The sequence below is a fragment of the Lycium barbarum genome, chromosome 3 (assembly GCF_019175385.1).
Source record: "Lycium barbarum isolate Lr01 chromosome 3, ASM1917538v2, whole genome shotgun sequence".
Classification (NCBI taxonomy): domain Eukaryota; kingdom Viridiplantae; phylum Streptophyta; class Magnoliopsida; order Solanales; family Solanaceae; genus Lycium; species Lycium barbarum.
The window spans coordinates 18943002-18964117 of NC_083339.1; the positions used below are offsets into that span (position 1 = coordinate 18943002).

General features: G+C 32.9%; 1 long non-coding RNA gene across 5 annotated transcripts; it reads left to right on the plus strand.

Annotated features, from left to right (window-relative positions):
* Window positions 1–2327: 2327 nt before the first annotated feature.
* On the plus strand, window positions 2328–7293 carry LOC132630646 (uncharacterized). Of its 5 annotated transcripts, none has more exons than XR_009578642.1 (3): window positions 2350–3417; window positions 3703–6028; window positions 6941–7293. It is a non-coding gene; the product is annotated as an uncharacterized LOC132630646 (long non-coding RNA). The 5 variants fall into 5 exon arrangements; XR_009578644.1 differs by having other exon boundaries at window positions 2351–2770; window positions 3928–6028; XR_009578641.1 differs by having other exon boundaries at window positions 2385–2495; window positions 5820–6028.
* Window positions 7294–21116: the final 13823 nt, after the last annotated feature.

Genomic DNA, 21116 nt, shown 5'->3' on the forward strand with positions numbered 1-21116 from the left:
AGTGCAGTGAACGGGACGTCGACGGCCTCGAATCTACTTTGTCTTTATGAAACAGATTCGAAACTTGAGTCAAAAAAATTAGAATACCTTTGTTGCGGTTAAAGTCTATCGAGGAAGAAAGAAATTTTTTGTAATAATATTTTAGAGCTTTTGAGAGACACTAACAATGGTGAGAGTGACGAAGTATCAATGTTATTTTCTCAAGGTATGGAAAGGCGGCTCATATCTCTTTTTTTTTCCCTGTAAGGTGGTGTTCTTGTGAGTATTTATAGAGTGAGGCTAGGGTTTTTACAATGTTTTTGGGCGGGATTTTGAAATTCGGATTTTGAACATTTAGTCAAAAACTCTGAATCCGAACGTTGAGGGGTTTTGGATGGTCTTGACAACCTTCACGTGACTGAGACGAGCAAAGCAAGGTAGAGACAAAACCATAGCATGAAAATAGAGTGGGCAACTTCTGTCCATGGTTGATAGAGCTTTGTTATTTTGCTGAAAATGGAAGGGAAGAAAAGGAGTGCCGATGCGGCTGCTGAGGAAAGTGAAAACCTAGTTGTTTATATCTATTTAAGGGTAGTTTGGTCATTTGGGGTGGTTAAAGAAGGGGTAGTTTGGTCTGTTCAAGGACCTGGCGGGTTCGGGCCTATTTGGGCTACTAACTTGACCGAAAATTGGGCCATCCGAACAGAATTTTAAGCTAAAGTATGGTATGTTGATTGGTCTTGTAATGGCTAAGATGTTAAGGCCTATTTTAGGACTTAAACTCCTTTTTTCTTGCATTTTTTTGAGCTTCTTATTATCAATAACTTGGGAAATATATGGAATAATCATGCAATTAGTAATTAATAGTAATAAGCTATAATTTAATGATACTAGGTTACTAATAATAGCAAAACCAAAAATATATAGGTAATGTAATAATAGAGTAAGAAATATTATCTATCTTAACTTTATGATTAATAAGTAATAAATAGGTAGTAATGTGAGGGTAATAATAGTAATAATGAAGTAACGATACTTTAAATAATTGCAGTAATAGTAATAACGTAGTAGTGAATAGAAAGTATTTAGTTTATCAATAAAATTAGCAGCCCGAGAAAATAAATTGAAATAAAGGAGGGACAAAATTGGGTATCAACAATCACAATCAAATGGATGTTAGCGAAAAGACTTACTCTTGCAAGTGCTCGACATGTAAGCAATTTCGGCATGATAAGCGTTCATGTGGGCAAAACTCTCGTGCTGGCAGCACATTTGGAAATAGAAGACTGTCTAGAACTTGATTATTTTTTTTTAAGTCTATTGTAATTTAATGATGTATTTTTCAATTATTATGAACCTCTCGCATTGGATGATTTATTTTTATATATTATATTTATTTTTGCGTATTCAAAAGGTGCGAATTACACAATACAATAACAAAATAAAAAAGACATAAAAGGAAAAAAAAAACACTAATACAAAGCAGAGTAACTTTTTCTTTTCTATCTTTCTTGAACCAAAAAAGTACTTTCATAGCTTTGGGAGTAAAACAAAAGAGATTAATCAAAACCTTATAAAATATGACACTTAAACCTAAATATAGCAAGTTTTCAAACGTACTTCAGAGCACTTTACAACCCCTAAAACGACGATTCAAATGTATATGTATACTTGATGTAATGAGCGGATATTATTGTACACTAAAAAAAATATTAAGTTCTATATAAAATATTTATATTCCGGTGTTTTGAAACGTGACTAATCTTCAGTCAAAGTACGGGAAAAAACTTAATTTTGAGTTTGATTTCCAAATAATAAAGGTTGGTATCAGGGGGAAAAGAGGCTTCACGCACAGATTCTGTACGTGAAGGCTACTTTGGTTCTTTTTTTTTTTAACGAGTTAGTTTGGTTCCAAAAAAAAAAAATTGGGTTAAAAAAGCTCCGGACCCAAAACCAGAAGAGAGAAGGGGCATTTTTGGGGCAAAAGGATTTTGGGTTTAACATTTATGAAATGACAAAAAGACCTTTCTCTTTTAATGAGTTGCAATACATTGTTAGGGGCATTTTTGAAAAACAAAAGATGGGTACAATGCTAACCTATAACCTTCATGTTGTAGGTTAGCAAAACCCATATATATATATATATATATATATATAAGTGAACAAGCTGTGGACGATCACAGCTTTAACAAATTGTACAAAAGGTAGTCTTGATTGTACCCTTTTTCGCTGGATAATGGACACGCGTACTACACATTTACCGTATTTATACCAATATACCGACGTACCATATTTATAAGTGAAACAAGCTGTGGACGATCACAGCTAACAAATTGTACAAAACGTAGTCTTGATTGTACCCTTTTTCACTGGATAATGGACACGTGTACCGCACATTTTTCTTTTGCCAAACCACGTGTCCAGTTCAGATGCACAAAATATTCTGTACTCCAATTTTCCATCCCTCCAAATTCTCTCTCCTTCGGTGCTCTCCACACCTCTTCAGCTTTCTTTGAGTAAGTTTCTCAAATCTTCTGAACTTCTATTTTTCTTTTCTGATTTTTCATTCCAGTTGCAAAATGAGCAATAGCACCTGTGAAGTTAGATGATGAGCAGTTGGATGAACTGCGACAAAATTCCCGATCAGCCGACAAAAACGATGATGGTAGTCTGACCCAACTCGAGCTTGGCGCACTATTGGGGTCCCTAGGTTTAAAATCAGTACTGATCAGCTAGAAACTTTGATTGAAAAGGATGATAAAGACGACAATGGCCTTGTTGAATTCTCAAAGTTTGTTTGCCAATTACATTTCATTTATGTCTTAAACACTGTGAACATTCTTGGAAACTGCATGTTCTTGTGTTAGTTTTGCCTGTTTTCTGTTCTTATTGCATTCATTCCCTTGATTTATTCAATCCCTAAATTGGGAAGGTCGATTACAGTATCATCGCTTTGAATATGTTCCATGTATTAAGTATTGTTTAAACCTATAACATATGTGTACATTGGACGAACTTAAAAGGTATATAAAATTGAAATCTTTACTGCACAATTGTGCAAAGAAAGTCTTTTTTAATGGTGACATCTTTTCAAACACCTGGTGTGCGTTAAAAATGTATTTACAAGATCAATGCAAAAGGATAATTATAATAATATACAATCAGCGTTATCTATAATTAGGGATTAGGCCAAGCAGAGGAAAAAAGAAAATTGAAATCAAAACTAACTAAAAATAGTAATAGTATATTGAAGGCAAGAGCGGAACTCTAAACAACAGTAGTGGTAGTAGATTGAAGACCTCACATGCAAAACTTGCGGGGAAGAGGAATTAAGTTAGTCTACCTCCTACTTTGCTTTCTTTAAACACTGTCAAGTCATTGCTTCATTTCAGATGGTGCTATTAGTTAGAAGTCGAAGAAAAAGTTAATCACTAAGTGGTCGTTTGGTTTGAGGTATAAAATGGGTTATGCCAGTACTAATTTTTATACCACGTTTGGTATAAGGTATAGATTTATCCCGGGATTATTTTATACCTTGCACCAAACGTGGTATAAAAATTAGTGCTGCATTAACTCAACTTATACCTTCTTAACCCACTTATACTGGGATTATTTTATACCATCTTTCAGATGGTATAAAATAATACCAACTGATGGGATAAATTAGTCCCGGGATTGTAATCCCGGAACTATTTTGACTAGCAACCAAACGACCACTAAGAGTAAACAAATGTAGCACATTTACTTTTGAGTACAAAACCCGTGTTCTACACCTCATACTCTGAAATTGCTAAAACAGCTTCTGAGACAGATTTTTACGGTTAGATTGATTGTCCAGTTCTAGGTTTTGAGAAAGGGCAAACCATCGATACAAGATTAAGTGAATGTCATTTTCTGCTCTTTGATAAGTTCATCCCCTCTTCTAATTTTCTTCAAAATGTTTCCCAGGGTCTTTCGGAAACAGCCTAGAAAGGTGAGGGTAAGGACTGCGTACTCTCTACCCTCCCCAGACCGTACATTGTGGGAATGTACTGGGTATGTTGTTGCTGTTATTGTTGAGACTCATGTCACCATAGTGTATTCTATAGTTCTATATGACCACAAGCCTTAGATATCCTTCACTATTTTTAATTATTTCTTGGTATAGACAATTGTGTAGGATTCCTTTTTCTTCAGCACTATGCAGGATTCGTCGGTATTGGGCCATTGGCACAACTGGGTGGCCTGATATGCGTTTGCCCATCCTTTACACTTTATCCTAGATCCCCTAGCCTTGATCTTTTCAAGTAAAAACATTCTTTCTTTGTGAATGCATTTTATTTTGCTTATTGCTTTAAGCTCACTAGATATCTATGTTTGCTTGCTGCTTCATTGAGTTAATTTCAAATATAAGTAAAACTTCGGCATTTTCTTTCGACTTAGTATTTGTAATTCTGAGCGTAATAGTATAGGCTTGGATCATTGGCATTTAAAGCCATGATTATGTAAAATACTCATCCAAATCAGGCTTACGCTGTCGGGCAAGCTGGAGGGACCATGACTGGAGTTCTGAGTGTAACAAATGAAAGGGTTGTGGAATTATTTATTAGTGAGCGATATGCAGTATGAATTCTTACATTCGACTTCTATACATGTAATATGTTTCAAATATTTAGTTTGCTAATAATTCAAGACGAATATGTCCTCATCAGAAAGGGAAGTTTCAGGTACTTCTCAGGAAGAAAGAAACTCATTTAGACTGTGTGTTGTCTTATTTTTAACTACTTATATTCTTACTGCTCTATTTCTAGGAAAATCTCAGATGATTGGTTGTAACCTTACAAGTTGTTCTTGATAATTTTGAGAAGACATAGGATATATAAGGACTTGGCCCAACACTTATCACATTGTCTTCCACAGTAGGTGTCTTTCCAATTTGGAGGAAAGATGAATGCGCTTAGTAAAAGTCAGGAAGTGCAGTCATGCAGAGAATAAGTAGGCGTTTGGCCATGAAAATCAAATATATTTCACTTTTTTAAAATTTTGAAGTTGGAGTTGTGCTTGATTATAGTTTTTGCAAAGAATATTTAGTTGCTTGAATGTAATGAAAGTGAAAAAAAGTGAAAACAATGTTTTAGTTGTTTTCCAAATTCCAAACATAACTTCAAGTTGTATTTGGAATTTTCATGGCCAAATGCTGATTTCCAAATAAAGTGAAAAAAAAAATCGGAAAAAGTGAAATTTCTCATGGCCAAACGGATCTAGGAATCTACAGGATCATGGCTAAAGTGCTGCAGGAAGGCCCCAACAATATTCTATGATCTGCTTCAATTGGATGACATCTAATCTTAGTGGACATGTATTGCATAGAACTATTTAATTTCCATACTCAAGTTTTGTAATTATGACCAAAGTAAGGGTACTTAAATACTTTTTGCATATGCTGCTAAAATAACTCATGCATAAATTAATTATGTTGGGATGTGTATAGACAGGACGAAAAAAGAAAGTTGTGCAAATAGAGTGGAGAACAGTTTAGTATTTGCAATATATGTAGTAGATATTTCAATTAGTGCAGTGATACTGAGAGAAACTCAGTTAAAGAGAACTTTGCAGAAAATGAATTTTAAAGATAATGAGCTTTTCTCGGATACGGTAGATAAACAATTTCAATTTTAATATGCCTCCCGCTTTTTTTTTTTTTTCAAGTAATATGGAGATAGGCAACACTCCTTTGTTGGTATCAAGTTTTGTAGCATTCTTATCCATAGTTTCTTTGGGATATGTAATTCGTAAGAGATTATCTGCTTATGTCCTTGAAAACTTTTCTTCTTTCTAATTTTCTTTTGTACTGAAAACAGGTGCGACTTGAACCAAATTTTTGTGTCTCTGAGAGACGAAAAATGGGAGTGTTTTCTGGGGTGTCCGTCTTGTGACTTCACAGACACTCATCAGATTTTACTTTTGGGAGATTTGGGAATTGGTCAAGACAAACTTACATGTTGATGGGTGTAAAATCAGATGAGGAGGCCAACCAAGACGTATTGGGATGGTTCGTGAAGCATTTCAAGTAAGTTGCTCTTAATGTGTTTATCTTCTGTTTTGCTATAGCATTGTGGCTTTGTTGTTAGTGATTTAGCACATTTATTGTTTTGCAAATTCAATTCATCTTGGCCTTAAAACTCTGGACATTTACACATTTTTCAAATCCTTACTTGCTTTCGCGTGTGCAAAATCAGCTTGACCACCGATAATAATTATTTGACCAAGATGGTTATTGCTACATGCTTTACAGGACCTATGCGCTAAGATAAAATGACTTCTTAGTAGAAGCCAATTTACAAGTGCTACTTCAAACGTGCATCAAATTATCAAACTAATCTTCAAGTGTGTTTGTTTTCAATGTTAAGAAAATGTACTTTTCATTTCTTTTCCCTATTTCCTTCTTACGGAGATTTTTGAATGTTAAGACCCTACAATAGGGAAAAGTGGCCTAAAAGTATTCGGAAAACCAAGGTACATTTTGTAAATCTTGTGATGTGGATTTGCAGAATAATTTTGATCCAACTTAAGGATTGTATAGTTTCATGTTGATCTAAATCATAGAGATAAACTGCTATTGTTAAAGAGGAGATCGCCAAACATTTGATGCAATCTAACTTCATAAGCTATATGCTAGGTACTGCTAGGGGATTCAACATACTTTATACCCTTAAATTAGTAGAAGTAGTAACCTTATCCGAAAAACATTGAAGGAATAGTAATTCAACTTGTGACAAATGATTATCTCTGAAGCTAAATTCACTGTTTTCCACCCAGTGAAAGGAATGAGGGGAAAAAGTTTACAGAGCTCAACATAGCAGTTGTAGATAAATTATAAAGTCTGTAGAAAGCATTATATTTGTTTCTGCTTCGTGTATGAACCGGTTGTGTTGTCATGTATGGATGTTGAACTGAAAGCGTTGGAGGTTTTCTATCTCAGGATATATAAAGTACTGCCATGTTGCAAAACTTTGTTGTGGTGTGGCTCTGAAGCTGCTAAGAAAATTGGGCAATAGCTGACTAAACCTCTAAGCTCTTTTTCTGTAAAGATCCTTTTCTTAAAGGGACATTTCCCCACTCATTTCAGATCATAGAGGCCGGGTTTCAGTCTTTGCTTGTTCTTTCTTTTATTTTGCAGATTAACAACTTCAATCTTTATTAGAATGTAATAGTGCTCATGACGTGAAACCAGATGAAGTGTGAGGGTGGCTCATGTATCTAAATGAGTGGTATAAATGCTGCAAATTTGAGCTTTCTTTCCAAACTATGAATAAGATAGGTTGTAATAGCCTAGGATACTTTCTACTTTAACTTTAATCCTTTTGCACTCTTTATACGTAAAAAAACCTCTGTTTTATTACTTTACTACTAGTATATAGAAGCATGGGTAAACCCATGCTTCACCGTCAGTCCACCCTTAAAAAAACAATAATACTAATAAAATAAGATGGGTCTCATACTAAAAACACAAAGCAATATTTTTAAACGAAAAAAAGTGGATCCCACCATCTCCAAACTCATGTAAAAAAGAAAGTGAACCTCATATTAAAACAAATCAAGCAATATCAAAAAAAAAAAAAAAAAAAGGGGTGGACCTTATATTAAAAAAAAAAAAGCAATGTCAAAAAAACAATATGCATCCCATATTAAAAAATCAAACAAAATTTATGTAATTTTTAAAGTATTTTCATTAAGTCAAGGCTAAATGCATCAAATGACACTTAAACTATACTAAAAAAGTCGAGTTCATACTCAAACTATGCAGGTGACATACACACTTCAACATCTAAAAAGTGAATTTAAATATCACCTGATATGCACATAACCAGTTGCACAAGGGGAGGTGTCACACACTTGCCGCCACGTCAGCGCCACTTGATATGCACATAACCAGTTGCACAAAGGGAGGTGTCACACACTTGCCGTCACGTCAGCGCCACGCTAGCGCCACGTGGAAATCTTCTAAATTTTGTTATATTCTTTTCCTTTTCTTTTGTTAATTAAATTTATACTAATTAATCCCTAATTAACTATTAAAATGCTCTAATAATTATCTCTTCTTCATCACTAAATCATCCCATCATTAAACCACCACTATTGCTGCCAACCCCCCACCAACCAAATCCACCACCCCATTATCATCAACTCCAAACCCAACCATTAATTTCATCACCACCATCAATTTTACTAGCTATCAAATCCAAATCAATGATAATCTTTCAAATTCAATAAAAAAAATGATTACAAAGGAAAAAGTTTGGAAGAAGACAAAACTAATATAAAAAATCCACAAAGAAAACTATCTATAAAGAATAAAAGAAGAATATGGAAAATGGGTTGGAAAAATTGGACAATCCAAATCTTAAGCTCACCAGTGAAAAAATAGGGGAATGATGGTGGTTCAACAGTAGGTTTATCAGAGAAATGGTGGTGCTACAGTGGCTATGGAAGAAGAAGAGGAAAATGGAGGAAGTCCATTTGAAGGGCAGTTCATGCAATTTTTTCATTGTTTATCAACAATAAAGAAATTTTGATTTAGCTAGTCCATTTGAAGGGCAGTTCGTGCAATTTCTTCATTGGCAATTCGTGCAATTTCTTCATTATAGTTACGTATTGTTTCCGAAACTAGGATGAATTTGAGTGTAAGTGGGACGAAATTGAGAAGGAATTGGATGATTTGTTCCTCAATTCAATTTTTTCGGTGGGGTGGTGGTGAGTGTTGCTTTGGTTGGTTGGAGAAATCAGTGGGTGGTTTTTGGAGAAGAAGAAATGGGTTATATTTCAGATTTTTTGTTTGTGAATTTGAAATGAAGGGGGTGGCGTGAAGGTGGAGAAGAAGAGGGAGTGGGGTGACGTGGAGGTGGACGGCAGCTGTGGGGGGGGGGGGGGGCGTGGAGGAGAAGAGGGGGCGGGGCGGAGTAGGGGTATTTAGCAAAAAAAAAACATAAAAAGATAAAAAAAATCAACAAAACGCGCCTATTTTTTAATCATAATTTTTTTTGTGCCACATCAGCTTCTGGGGGTATTAAATTCACTTTTTAGATGTTGAGGTGTGTAATAGGTCGCCTACATAGTTTGAGTGTGAACTCGACTTTTTGGGTATAATTTAAGTGTCATTTGATGTATTTTGCCTTAATCAATAATGGTGAATTCATTGGCACATGCGTATCAATCAATTAGTGGGAGCAAATGAAATTATTGTACAGCAAAAAACATGGACTCTATATTATTGTTTTTCTTTAAAAGGTTAAGTAGTCAAATCATACAATTTTCTTTCATTTCGTATATTAGCCTGAGATCTAATTTAGATATTTAACTGTTGTATGTGCTATTCCGCATGTTATTTATTTGTTATGTTTACTAAATAAATATACTTAAAATATTTATATTTTAAAATAAGATAGAATTTAATTACTTTTTAATTTTTATTCTTACTCTAATAAATATAAAAATAAATTAATGTCATAAAAGAAAAAATAATGTTAAATGGAGATCAAATAATTAATAAGGTAAATTAGTCAAATTATAATTCTAATTGACGTTTCCTTAAAAAATCGTACAAAAGACAACATGACAAGTAAAATGATTTAAACTAAGAATATTTACCAAAAATTAAAAAAAAAAATAGTTATTCGTTTAAATAGAAAATTAAATTTCTACTTTGTTTCGTTTTAAACATGTAAAATTAATATAATAATTTGAATTAGAATTATTTAACTCAAAATTTGACAAAAAATAATAAGTATTGTTTAGGTCCAATCTACATGCATTAACAGTAGAATATTTTACACCTTTAAATTAATCGAATTAAAATTCAAAGTATCAATTGATGCTTAAATATTGCTATTGTTTTACCTCAAAGAGAGGAAAATAGTTTTCTTTTAAACAAGTCTTCTCTTTTAAAAAGTATTAATAAATTTTTGCCAACTTTGTATTCGTAGCAAACACTAATATAATAAAATTTTGGATACGGAGTATAAACTACAATATTATATTAATCGTATTTTGAACATTGTGTGTGTGTGTATGTGTGTGTGCGCGCATGAAAACAGTGCAAACTTGTGCATGTTTATTAGCAATATAAAATAAGGAAAATTACATAGTAATACTTGTTAAGATCCTATATTACAAAATATGAGGATATTTTTCCTTATTTACAAAATATACCAACTTAATTACAAAACATACCAGATCTGAAAATATTAAAAGCCACTATATTATGGGCATAAATTCAGTACACAGAGCTGATATCTAAAAGCTACTCTCAGACACCTAAAAATCCATAACAGAGAAGACTATACATAAACGAAGAACTTCCTAATATATCATATTCATCATATACATCATATACATGCTACAGAATTACACAAAAGATCTAGGAAACTAAAATGCAAACGGTGAAACCAAATCATCTCCGTCTCTAATTGTCAAAACTTCAGTTCCTGAGAGCAGATCCGATGAGGAAAGCAACGACAGTAACGGCAAAATCGGCGGTGAATGACGGTGAGATAGATCTGGCGGATGAAGCAGACACCGGTGTTGGTGCGTCGGCGGCCATCGTAGCTCCAGTGAGAGAACAAACTATGAAAATAACATAGAGTTGGGGGATAATTAATGAATCTGTTGAATAATTAGTTGGTGTTTATGTTTTTAGGTTTTACATGATTAGGCATTTGAATTAGTTTCTGCAAAGTTTTCTAATTATTGTTGCTGTTAATAATTTAGTTCTTAGGAGATTGGGTAATGAATTGTATGAATAATGATAGAATCGTGAATTATGTAAAGCATAAAACCGTATGAATGATGGTAGAATCATGACTTATGTTTCAGAAAGGAGTTTTTTAAGTTTTCTATGTTGTTGTTGTATTAAATTTGTATAAGTACTGTATGAAAGTTGTATATAATGTTGTTGTAGTTGTATTAAATTTTCATTTACCTAACATGCTGATCCTTGAGCGAGATATACATATTTCAAACCCGTTTCACTTTTCATACATGAAAATTTGAGTAAAATTTTTAAGTCTTGAGTGAGATATACATATTTCATATATTTTTCATACACAAAATTCTGAGCAGAAATTTTATGTTTTGAGCGAGATATACACATTTCATACAGTTTTCATACACAAAATTTGAGCGAAAATTTTAGTATATATTTTGTAAGAAATTTATTGATATGTTTTGTAAACTGAAAAGTATCGTCATATTTTGTAAATATACCCTATTCTTATGTATATATAGGTTATTCTCCCTATAAAATATATATATTATTACTACCTAAACACAACTACATACACACAGATACACCATAATTCAAAGTATTGGGCTAGCAAAAATTAAATACCAGCCCATTTGAAGGGCAATTTGGTCAAAGCACTTGCCATTGAATAATTCCATTAGTTAAAAGTAGAATCTTACTGTAGCTTAGTATTAAATATATTCGTACTTTTCCTATTTTGCCCCTGCTTATAAAAATTGCATCAGAACATATGATGTCATTTCAAGTGGTAGGTATTAATTATGTTTTTGGCTACGTGTCATTTTTACACTCCTTTTATTTTTCTGTTTTATCATGGTCACATAATTTCACTTAATAAACAAATAACATTTGTATATATGTATTAATGTTCATCTATATATATGCATCAATAGTGCAGATTTAGGTATATTTATTAGTATGTGTGTGTATATATGTATATATATGTATGTATATATACACACTATCACTATCCAATACATAAATTTTTACAATTGTACACAACTATATACATATAGATACACTATATAATCCAAAGTGTTGGGCGCATACGCCGTCTAGTTTTATTATTTATAAGAGTCAATATGAGACTTTTTGTAATCCTCACATTATGCTTTGCCCTGTGATACTGCACTACGTGGCTGCTTACTTTTGCTTTCTTGCATAGCCATGCCCACTTGGGCCTATGTAATTGGACCATATGTCTTTCTTTTCTTTTTTTTTCTTTTTTTTTTGGATCTGTTGTTGTCCCTTATTAAATAACTCCTTCCATTTGTTTTCACCTCATACTAAACATATATTTTTTACTTGTCTATTTTAACAAATCATGCAAGATTTATTAATTCTTCCTATACTACCCTTATCATTAAATGACTACATAGAGTATTAGTAATCAAACTTAAATTTTCAAAGCATAATTAATAAGGGCAATTAGTATATTTTACTCCTAATAAATAATTTCTTAAGAGAAGTGTCAAATCAACGAGAGACAAGTAAAAAAGAATCAAGGGAGTACCTATTACATTATTGTTATTACATATTTTACTAAAATGTATGCAACTTTGGAGTCACTGCTTCATTTTCAATCGGAGCATTTATTAGATCGTACTACTTAGTACCCCAATTCTTTTCTTTAGGTGTGTTTCTGAAGGAAAATATTATTTTAAAACTATTTTTCAGCAAAAATAAGTGTGTTCTTACTTATTTGACTTCGTTGCACTACATAATTTAGACACTTAAAAAAAAAAGTAATCATGATAGCCAAAGACAAAAGAAAATGTCACGACCCAATTTCACAAAGTCCGGGCACCTACCTATCCCACCTCGATAGGAAAACCCTTAATTCGACATTCACAAACTCAATATACATATAGCAGAAGAAAATAAAGCAACGAAGCTTGTCATTTGAATATATAATAAATGCGGAAGCAATCATAAACCACCCCAGTATCTGGTCTGGTCATACTAGAGTACTAACTAAATACCTGTAGATGAAAAAGTCTCATAATACACTTGTCTTGAAATAAGAGTAAGACAAGTAAGCAAGGGAAAGAACATCCGGGCAGCGGCCGTCGTCGTGCTCACCCTGGAATAACTCTACAGCAGCCTCGTCGATCAGCCGCGAGGGAAAAGAGTGGACCTGTCTAATACTGTGCATCCATAAAAGAATGCAGCAAGCATAGGTCAGTACAAAACAACGGTACTGATAGGTATCATAGGCCGACTAAGACTAGTCGACGTATATAAAGACAATAAGGTAAAAGAAAATAAGTAAACGATAGTGTACAAGTCATGCTTTTCCACATAATCACCGTTCATATACTACCTTATGTTATACCAACTAATCTCAATTGTCCCAACTGTTTACATATATCAAACAAGTCTACTAGTACGATCCAACCACCATAGTCTAACTCATAAACAGCCAAGAAACATAACCAACACCATAACCAAGTCATAATCAACCAAGAAGTATAATCAAGCCATGAAATATGAGGTATGAATGCAATGCGATGCAATGCAATGCCTGTACTCTTATACTTCGACGGCGGAATACCTCCACGCCTCGGCAGCACAACCCATGGGGGAATCGCAAAGTCCAAACACCGTCACTCCACACACAGCTCAGAGGACCAAATATTCAAAAGTCTTATAATATTAGTGTTCCATATCAGTCACTCTACACACAGCCGAGAGATGACTCAATATCAAATATATCTGAGAAGAATATCGGTCACTCCGCACACAGCCCAGAGATAACTCAGTATCTAATGCAATAATGTATGGAGTATGAATATGATGCAAGTACAATGTCAATGAATCATATCAACCAACCTTGTCACGCAGGGCGCACAAGTAATATCATCATCAAAGCAACAAGATATACCACAATGGAGTCATAACTCTCAATTCTACTAATAATCAAGTCTCACCATATCATAGTCATCAATGTTTCCTTCTCATTTCTATGATCAGTATTTCCATCTAGGTCATTCCGTATCACACAGCCTAGAATGACCTATCATCCCGTGTCACAAGCCTAGGATGACTCAATAATCTATATGCTATGAATATAAGTATGACTATGGGACCATGCAAGTACAATCCGTGAATAATATCAAGTTCAAGCCGTGCAAAACATAGTGCATCAATATCACAATGATACACAACTGTGCCATAAAAAGCGCACCAATATCATCAACAATGATCCACCGAGTAATCATAATGAATCTCCAATTTCCATAACAATGAGGATCAAATACCCCAAGATTTCTATACTAATAACAAGATGTACACTAAGTACTTATATCAATATCAAGTAATTTCGTTCTTCCGTTTGACTCCCAATTCACAAACAATCCACCAATTTATACATAACGTACCAAACAAGGTCCTATGGGGTCTATAGGCCACGAGCCCGATCAAACAAGTCACAAGCAATACCAAACCTAAGGTAACATCCAACCCAAACTCCATACCCGAATTTACATGAATCTCCGGCAATATTATCTAAATATACGCTTCACCACTCGAAGTCTCACCACAAAGGTAAGCCATAACCTACCTGGAATGCCGAACAGCAAATCACGGACCACAAGCTAATTCCTTGCCCTTACGGTGAGTCTCCACACAATAAAACTCTGATCAAATAAAGATTCTATGTAAGAATACGAGAAGACCAACATCCATATTGGTTATATTTTATTCGGGCCAAACCCGCTCTTTAATTTAGAAAAATGGGACTTAAGGGCAAAACGGAATTTTATGATCAAAATAACATTTCAACACCAATTAACCCAGACCCATCATTAAAAATCAAAGGAATGCTTAACCAACCCTCAAAATTCTTTTTATATGACAAATTTGGGTCTAAGAACCCTAATTTTGATTCCAGAATTTCTTTGAAATAGTCATCGGTTATTGGGTACTAAGCATGGAAACATGATAATCCATCATAAGCATCAACAATTTCATCATTAAACTGCATTTACTCATTAATTTCGTTTTTAACACTTTTTCTCCAAAGCCCATGAAAACCCTCTTTAATTCTTTCTAGTTTTTACTAGGTTAGAATCATGTTTAGGAGACTATAATAACAAGATATAGGGCCAAGGCACTTACTCTGGGAAGAAAATGGCCTTTTAGAGCTCCAATACGCCTTCAATATTGCTCTCAACTAATATGGAACTTATGAGAAGGACTAAGGGTTTTATAAAACCCTTCTAGTTCAGTGGCACCGCTTCAGCGGTCGCGTCACCGCTCTAGCGCTCATACTGACTGCCCCAGCGGCTAAGGAAATTTGGCAGGATCTTCGCTCCAGCGGCATCTTTACCGCCCCATCGGTGCCTCTATAGTGGTACTGGTGCCGCTGCAATCGACACCAGTAACTGGTACACCGGAAACCAGTTTCCTGTTTTCGCTATTTTAACCGCGAAACTTGACTATTATACGGAATCCAAATTATACAACCAAATATACAGATACAAAAAAACGTGCTATTGATGCACTCATGACCTCGGAATTCCCATTGGAGGTCTCGTTGACCGAGTCAAGCCCCCATACCTCAAAATTAACTTTCCAACCCAAGTCTCAAAATGCACCCGAATGCATTGGGAACCGAACCAAATATGCACACAAGTTCTAAATGACCATCCAGACCTCTCGGAATCAACGGATTTTCGAAAAAGGTCTGTTTACCCAGAAGTTAACTTTGAGTCAATCATTTTTCGCTTTAAGCCTAATTTTCACAAAAGCCACCCGAATCAAATCTAAATACCTCGGGAAGCGTGTCAACGGTCCTCTCGAATCAAAAGTGAGCTGACCAAGCTCGGGAAAGGGTCAAAAGTGTCTAATATACAATAACGACCAAATGGCTCGTTACAGGAAAAAAGATTCGTTGAAAAAAGCAACAATGGCTAGAAGACATTTCAGATAAAGTAACTTTATTAAAGTAAGGTTGAATAAAGTAGCCACAGTGAGGGACAGATCAACAGAAGGACAATAATATAAAGTTTCTTTTGAAAAGTTTCACGTGACGATGAGACCCAAAGAGCACTCGGCTGAACTCAAAAGATTCTTTATTATTTTGAAGTCCGAAGTTGAAGTCCGTCAGACGCCTATAAATAAGAGCATTTGTGGAGAAGCAAAGACATCATCAACAACACCTCTCAAGAAAAAACTCCATATTCCTCTTTTCTTTTATCAAATGCCTCAATCCCCTTTTCAGTCCAAAACTCCTGTAATATAAACTTCTATTGTAAAATAGTATTAATTTTCAATAATTTTCTCCTAGTGTAAAGTAGTTTTTGGTGTTCCCCGAAAGGGAAACCTCCCTCTATCTTCGAGTCATGTAGGTTTTATTAACTATATTTCTGTACTATTCTCCCTATTATGTAAATTATGTCCATGTTTATATAAATATTATGTTTTAAGTAATTACTCGTCATTATGAATCTGTTACTCTTAGTATATGGTTATTCTCTTAATTTGTTAATAAACTCGATTTCCTAGGTGCTAAGAGGCCGTTAAAATTTCCAAAAATGATAAAGGATTGTTGGCCGTGTCCCGGATGTGGTTAAAGAAGAAGGTTATTAAAACAAAGGTTAAGAGAAAGAGATGAACAGTGTAACAAGATTCATGACTGGACAGAGTCCAGATTATTAAAAAAAAACGTAAAAAATGGGAGATAAACAGAAACTTAGAAATATAACTGCTTGGTAAGAGGACTTCTAGGATTGAGGAAGTACCGAGTAGGATTGTTTAAACATTTGATATAAACCAAATCATATTTGTTACTAATTTCTTTGAAATTCTAAAATATCTAAAAAATATCACCCCCCCCCCCCCCCCTCTCATTTCGGTATCACAGCAAGAAGATTTTTGGACCTTAAGACTATATTTTATGACACGACCTTTCACTGCTAGACAACAAAGACCATCAACTACTATTAGACAAATTTCTATGAGACAACATAGTTTTAGTAAATGCATAAGTTTCCATTATCGTATGATACACCTTACCCGACAAAAACTAGGAAAAACTAGAAGAATAAGAAGATTTCTTACTAATTAAGTTAATTACCTAGAAACAGTACACCGAGAAGCTCTAGAAACTAACACAGACATTCTAAGTTTTAGGAATAATCTACTCTCGGAAAAACAGTTTACAAACGATGAAATATTTAGAGTAGAAGAATATATTAGATATATAGAAAGGAAAGTGAAGTTTATTCCTTTAGGTTAATATATGCAAGATCATTCTTTAGAGGTTAAAAAAAATTAAATAGGTTATACCCAGAATATATCAGATTAAGTAATTCTAAAGAAAATCGGCCAAGATTACACGAATTAATAGATATAATATTAGGGTTAGAATATAGACTACTAGGATACATAAGATCTACAGAATCCTCTCACAAACAAAGACAAAGACGATTCAAACCGTACTAGTCCCCTATACATGAAAACACAGCCTTTTGCTAGACAAATAGCTATTAACTGTTGGTATTTATATAGGGATACAGAAAGAAGACGAGAATTAAGAGAGGTAGAAAACGCTTTAAGCCCATACTTAGAAGTAATATATATAGAAGCACTGTCATCAATAATAGAAAATAGATTTTTACAAAGTTTTATTAACCAAGAAATTATATTTGCAGTAATTTGAGAATTACAAGGCATAAGAAACAACATAGAACAATTTACGCAAAGGATAAAGCATCAAAAGAAAGTTTGTAAGATAAGAATTCCATTAGGATAATAAACAAAGTCAGACAAAATAGATACATTAAAAAAATTAGAATATTTAGACTTAAGAATACATCCAGAAAAGAAATACTGAATATTAAAAGATCAGAGCATTATAAAGTGTAATTTTAGTAACGTAAAATATATTTTACATAGTGAAGACAAACAATTTAATACATTAATAGACTTGATCATAAACATTAGCGAAAAGTCTCAGGCAAATAATAAAGATATAATTAGAATATTAGACGTAGTAGAATCGTCACAAATTAAACAGAAGAAAATGTTAGAAAAATTAGAATAGAATTTTGATTTCTTAAAATCACAAGAATCAGAACTTGATAGAAAAGTTCAGTTTTTAAATAATAAATTTAAGTTAGAAAAGATACCTACAAAAACCGAAATAGAAAAATTAGTCAAAGCTATTACAAAAAAGCCAAATGAAATAGAAATAAAGACAATCCAGATAGTAACCCAAATAACACAACATGTAGAAGTTTTAACCAGTGACATTAAGGACTTAAAAAAGACAATAGAAGAGTTAAAAGAAATCTCTCTTTCATGGGTGGACCTAGTACAAGTAGTAGCTTCAAAATTAATAGAAAAATTTCTGCCTTTACGACAAGACTATATAGAATATATACCTAACGCTAAATCTGATCAAATAATACTAAGACCGAATATTGCTATAATTTCATTATTATTAGAAATAAATACGAAATTAGACAAAATAGTCTTACCAAAGTTAGAATTGATAAAAGAACATCAAAAAGAGAAAATTCATATAGAAACCCCAAAGCATAAAGAAGTAGACGAATTAATAGAACAATTAAAAAGGTAAAAAGGTAGAAATAACACCTCAGAGAGAAAAGGATAAAATAACCAGAAAACCACAAAAATGGACCTTTTTCCAATTAGATCGAGAAACGAAGGAGGATCAGAAAGACAAGAAAGACCAAGAGTAAGTTTTTCTGATAATAGAATAGGTAATAATTTGTTATAAAGAATTTTAAATAGAAGAAGACCAGAAGAAAATAATCAACAGCTAAGCGAAGTAATAGACATAGGTAGAGATATACAAATTTTCCAACAAAATTAATTAAAACTATTAAATCTAAAGGCTTTATACAGTATAAGACAGCTCTCAAGTACTGCAAAATTATATAGACATTATAGAGAAGAACAGTTATTAGCCATAGGAACTAAAGTTACAACTATAAATTTAATGAACCAGAGGCTGTAAGACAAATAAAAAATACCAGAAAAAGCTTAATGCATATGGGATTAATAGTAATAGGATTAAAAGGATTAACTAGAAAAAACCTTAGATCTAAAGTATTAATAGTAATCTACGATGATAGGTGGTCAAACATGAAGAAGTCAATAATAGGAATAACAGAGGTAGATATGACAAATAATGGAGAAATTGTTTATATTAGCCCAGACTTTATAATGAATTTAGCAGAATTTGGAAAACACATTAAAATAGGAATACAGACGAAAGGATATGAAGAAATGTGTGACGGTAATAATTTATTAATGTGTGTAGACGACCAACAATGGTAATACAAAATTTAAAATTAAGGTAGAAGATGTAGTAGAAGTAATGGGAAATAGAGGAATAAAATTAATAAAACCCATAAAAATAAATCCTGAAGAATATGCAGGGTTAGAATGGAATTTAGAGGACTTTAATAGGAAAAAGATTCTGCAGCCAGAGTCTCACCTAATGTACACTAACTCTAAAGGAGAGACATCAATAAGATTTACCAATTATAGTCACACACCACACAGAGGCATAGAACAAGAAAGTAGTTTAGAAGAAAATGAAACTACTGAATCAAATTTCATGAATATAGAACTAATACAAGAAGATTTTGAAGTAGATATAGCCATAGAAAAAGCAAAATAAATCTATAAGAAAGACAAAAAAATAAAAATTTTAAATGTAAATGATGTAATTTAGGAAATCTAGTATTAAAAGAAGTAATAAGTCATTTTAAAATATGTGAATTTAGAACTGATAATTGGGGATATAGAGTAGAAAGTATGTCCCAAAAGAAATTGGACGAATTTGATAAAATATTAAGAGACATACAAGAGAGTGATGAAGAACTAGAATTAGACTCAATACTAAGCCAAAATGAGTTAATGGAATCTAGTGCATTTAGTTCTAGTCCATTCCAAAGAACAACTCCTGAACAATACACAGTAGACACAAGTATAGGAAATGTAACTAGAAGAAGAGTTTTTAGAACAATAGGAGAACCCATAGAAAATGTAAAACAATCAGGAAAAAGAATGCCTATTGAAGAACATATTACTCTCCAAGAAGGAGGTAATAAAGGTAAAATATTAAACATAGCGGCTCATGATCCACATAGATGGAAAGAAGAATAGACCTTTGGAAAGGAATAGTAGTAGCAGACTACATAAAAACTTATAATGACACAGATGTAAAAAACAAATGTATAAATATTTAGAGACATTTTTAGGAGAATCAATAAAGGCTTTATGGGAAGCATACAAGGAAAATTTCCCAATGGAATTTCAACACTTAGTATCCATGGGAGCAGATCCATATAACTTTACCAACAAAATACATACTTTAATAACAAGCGAAGACCCAAATAGTGAATTACTAGTATTACAAAGAAATGCAGTAATAAAACTAGAACATTTAAGTATAGTACTTGGTTTCATATTAAAAAAAAATTGAATGATTATTTTTACTATTGTACTACAACAACAACAACAGCCCAGTGAAATCCCACATCTTGGGGTCTGGGGAGGGTATCAAGAGTTAGGTAAAAAATTATTTAATAAATTACCCGAAGCCTTAGGAAGAGGAATAGAAGACATATGGAATAACAGAGATGAAGTAGTACAAAATCCTAATTTAAAATAGTCAATAGGACACATAATACAACATATAATGGATATACTGCAAGAAAAATTTATACATATACAAATACAAACAATTAAAACAAAATGAAATGAATTTCTGTAAAAGTGTGGTTTACACTGCTCGGAGCTATGATAAAGACAATTATAAAAGGAAGAAGCATAGAAAGTATAGAACTCAATATAATAGAAATTATACTCGATATGATAAAAAGAAATATTATCTCAGAAAGTCAGCAGCTAGAAAGCCTTATTTAGACATAAATAGACATGTAAGAAAATATAGAATCAAAAGAAATTATAAAAATAGACTGGAATGTTTTACTTGTGGAAGTATAGAACACTTAGCAAATACATGTCCAAAAAGAATAAATAATAAGACAAGAAATTCACAACTGATTGAAGATTTTCAAGAAACTTTAATAAATGTAGATGAATACATGTCAGACATAGAAAGTATATATTTCATAGTAAGTGTAGATACTGAGGAAAAAATCAAAGCAGACTCATCAGACTCAGAAGCAGAAGATTTAATTAATGAAATAGGATTAGAAAAATTAGATTTAGATCAATACATGTAGATAATCTAGCAAATATATCTAAAGACTGTAATCATGAGTTCGAAAAAAAATAAAGAATTAGATAGTAATTCATGTTTCTTTTGTAAATGGTACCCTAGTGGAGAAAAAAGAGCTAAATGTAAAATTGT